We start from the raw sequence: 4,406 nt of genomic DNA on the forward strand, positions 1-4,406 counted from the left end.
AGCATATGGAGACGACCACACAGTTTGTTACACCCACCCTGTGTTCCTTGATTCATTTGAATTCTCAAGGGTATCAGTGACGGATTCTTCTACTCTTTCCCTCTGAGGCTCACTTTCAGGGGTTCTTTTCTGACAAGGTCACGGGGCTGTCCTNCAGTCTCTGTCTGAGCAAGCCATTCTCTCAAAAGCATTAATACTCAGGCACATGCTGTATGTTTTCACTGTCCNTCATGTTTTTCACATTTGTATGTGAAAGGGCTTGGGGTGGGATTTGAAGAATGTGCGATCGCCTCTGGGTGATTTCAATAAAGGATCTTAAAATGCAGATGAGGACTACGAAGAAATCACTCTGAAAATGAGTTCACGCCTCAAGAAGCAAATCCCCTGGAAACACAGACTCTTTTTCATTTTTAATGTCATTAGTTTACTCACAATCTTATCTAGAAGAAGAGTTCAAGAGTTCAACCCAATTTTCAGATCGCTTCCCTTAAACATCCGTAATTCTGTTAAAGGGATCAAACATCCTTATTTCTTAACTAACTGGTGCCTTGCTGTAGAGAAAGGAGCAAAGCGCCCAGATCCAAAGTATATAGTCATCATAGCCAGGAACCGCTACTCATTTTCCATTAAAAATGGCAAATTCTTCCCCGGGCTCTCCTCATAGTGGCTGAGACGGACCACGGAGGTGGTGAACCTCCGGATTCTCTGGCCCAACACGGTGGAAGCTCTGTGAGGGCGCAGAGACAGAATGCGGCAGAAATGGCCTCCACGTCCCAATTCTCCTTTCCTTGCGACCTTGGGAACAAGGAGCCTGTGACTTAGAAACTTCTCGTAATGGGTACCTGGGAGTCATTTGAGTATGGGGCANTAATTTATTCTCTGTGATGGATGCCAACACAGTTAAACAGAATTTTTAGTTTTTATATGTGTGTGAAGCTGCTCCCCCAAATTGTTAACTGTGTTAGAGGGTGGCAAAATAGGGAAAGTGGCATTCACCTATAGTTCCAGCATTCANGAAGCTGAGGCAGGAGGATTGTAAATTTGAGGCCAGTCTGAGCTGCAAGGTGAGACCCTATTTCAAACAACACAACCAGAATTGGGTTCTGGTAAATCATACTTAATAAGGGAAAAATGCAAGACGCAAGACCGTGGCAAGGAAATGACGCTTTGCCCAACGAAATGTAGGGAACCAACATAGACTCCCTGTTTGTCCCTCTTTATGTCTGGTCTCCCTATCAACGATCTTTGTTAATGAGAAAAATATTAGAAAAAAATATCCCTGTGCAGTTATCACCCGGTCGCCATTATAATGCAATTAAAAGGCTCACAGGAAATCCTGTATACACGACCGTTATTTATTGTATGTAAGTTGCTGAGGAAGAGGAGAAAAAAATAAAGATCATCCGTCCCTTCCTGCATATGTTCCTGTTTTTTATGTTGCTGTGCGGCATCCAGCGATACTCCTGCCGTCATTTTCTCTTCTGAAATATTAAAGTGGATGCCTGAAGTTTCATAAANTTGAAACTTTAGAGATTACTGTATATCTGAGCTCGTCACTGTGATCATCCAAAATCGTAATGGTTATGGTTCGGCAGCTGTGCTCTTGATTTTTAGCAACTCCCCCACCCCCACTCCCTACCCTGCGCACAGCAAGTTCATCCTGGCTTATTTTAAATCAACTGAATTCGCGATTAAAATGTGAAAGTTTTGGAGATGAACTACTGAATAAAATGATGTTGGGAAAAAAGGGTTTATAAATTAAAGTCATACAGATCACAGGGTAAGGTGGCGCATGTATTTAACCCCAGCTTTGGAAAGATGGAGGNAGGAGGCTCTCTGTGGGTTTGAGGTCAGCCTGATCTAGACAGAGTGCTCCGCAGACAGCCACACAGAGAGAGCCTGCCTTAGAGAAATAAATACCTGATGAAATAGAATTGAATTGAGAGTCCAGAAATTAACCCACTCAGCTATGACCAACTGATGTCAGATAAAGGTCCAAGGTGTGCTGAGTCAGCAAACCCTGCTGGGGCAATCTGACATCAGGTGCGAAGAGTGCAATCCACATGGTGACACCTGCCTGTCCCCTACTCGGGAGGCTGAGACAAGAAGATCAGTAGTAGCAGTAAATCTCCACCCAAATATGCCCTGGTGATGAAAACACAACTCAATTAATATGAATGCATGCTGTGCGCCTAGATTGGACAGATCTACCGCTACACTACCATCTTCTCCATCTATGAGACCCCCTTAGAACTTGCGGTTTCTAAGGTTTGGGGGTATAATTAGTCCCAGGGCTATCCACAACACTGTCCTAGGCGCATTCCCTAAACACGAGCTTATTCATAANCCCAGCCAGAGGGTTCACATTGCCCACAACACACCCTCCTTTCCTACCACATAACCAAAGCCCAAACTCTAGAACTGGTTCTAACTGGGAATTCTCATGGCATCCCATAGCGTATGCCCCCTTCTCTGCAGTGAGCAATATGTCCAGTATTTCCTGGAAACCTTTGGCACACAAAACTCCGAGTCACCAACACCTGCTGCTCTGTCTACTGAACTGGTTTCCGATGCTACCCAATTCATTTGAGTGTGTGTATGAGTGTTAGTGTGTGCTAGTTACTCTTTTTGTTGTTGTGATTAAAACACCATGACCGAGGGCAACCTAAGGAAGAGAGAGTGTGTATCTTGGCTTATCCCACTAAGCCATCACTGTGGGGTGGAGGCATAGCTTCAAGTGTCAGGCATGATGTGAGGATCAGGAAGCTGGGCAATCACATCTTTAACAGCAAGTGCCAAGCACAGAGGGAAACTGGAAGTTAAAGCCCACAAGTGATGTGTTCCCTTAGCCATCCTGAATACCCCCAAAACAGCGCCACCTACCTAGAACCGACNTTGAATATCTGAGCCTATGGAGACCTTTGTCATTCTAACCACTGTTGTGCCCTTGCACAGTGAGCCATCTTGCCAGCTCATATTCCACAATTTGTATTTCATTTTATTAATGCTCTCTCTGTAGCAGTGATAATGATGATTGTTCCCTTTTTTGGTTTTGCTTCGTTTTGAGATTTCAGTATTTTACTCAAGTTTTATTTTAAGTGATGTTAATTACAGCATTTGAAGGGGAGGAGCTAATTCCACTCAAAATGGAAGACTCTATAATGTACCCACTAAACGCTAAAAAAAAAAAAAAATAGTGGTAAGTCTACAAGAGGAGTCAGTTTAGATCCCTAGTGTTGTCAGGGTGTGACCACAATCACCTGCCCAGATCAGAGCCAGAGAACCCGGAAGCTATTTCATACTCTGGTGCAATGGGGGTGGGGGAGGGTGGGGGGGAGGGGGAAGAAATTAAAAAAACAAAAAGGAGGAAGAAACACACACACACACACCACAAGGAAGAATTAAGTCCTGAATGACTGACTCCATCTTGCCCACCCTCTCCACCTTAAAATGGCACAAAAGAAATAGCTAACCACACCCTAAAGACTACTTTTGGTGTAAAACAGGTAACTGATGGGCTAGGATGGGGACAGGCCATGATGGGAACAGGGCATGATGGGAACAGGGCACGATGGGAACAGGGTATGATGGGAACAGGGCATGATGGGAACAGGGCATGATGATCTGTCTAAAAAAAAAAAATGTCCCTTTCATGAAGAGACATTCACGTACTTCTGAGCAGATAGGATCGGGACACCAGGGTTCAATGCTTGGGAAGTCACAGTTTCATCTGGGGACTGGATACAGATTTACAAAGGGTCCACACGTTCCCAGCTTCCTTTTGCAGCCTGGCATCTCTNNAGAGGCTCCTCCCCAAGCCCCAACCCACACCTACAGCTAGAAAGGACCCTTTCTGGTATGGGGTTTCTGCTGTACCTCTGAAATGGTAAACACCTTAAAGCTGAGTCATCCTTAGCCTGGAGTGGTATTCATCAACCCTCGCATCCCCAACATACAATATTAAAAGTCCACTAAATTCTGAAGGTAGCTATGTTGCAAAATAGTTCAAAATTAACGATTTTACAATATTCATTTATGCTTGAAATTCTAGTCCTAAACCAAGCTTGTGTCTGCCCGCATTGACGNTCTTGCGTCCAGCAGGGCTGACAGTGTCAGTTTAATACCTGGTTTTAGGATCTGAGTGTACCCTAAGCCAATCAGGCTGGAATTGTTCACTTTGCCAGAAAAGCAGGCATCAGGGTCGACCTGATACTTGGCTGCTATTGCAAAGCGAGTGTTACTGTTTTCTGCAGTGCAGGCGAGATTGACAGCAGTCTCCAACTTCTTGTTCACCTTCTGGTAAATAGAACCACCAAACTCTGTCCCGTCGTATGGAGCTGTCTTGCTCTGGGTCACTCAGGACTTCGAGGTCTCAAAATTCATCTGGTAGCCAGCTAGCCAACCCT

At 44.6% G+C, this 4,406-nt stretch overlaps 1 pseudogene; it reads right to left on the minus strand.

The window, feature by feature from the left end:
* Positions 1-525: 525 nt before the first annotated feature.
* Positions 526-4,406, minus strand: part of LOC115031290 — a 15,718-nt pseudogene continuing 11,837 nt past the window's right edge.

The sequence above is a fragment of the Mus caroli genome, chromosome 6 (genome assembly GCF_900094665.2).
Source record: "Mus caroli chromosome 6, CAROLI_EIJ_v1.1, whole genome shotgun sequence".
In the NCBI taxonomy this organism is placed as follows: domain Eukaryota; kingdom Metazoa; phylum Chordata; class Mammalia; order Rodentia; family Muridae; genus Mus; species Mus caroli.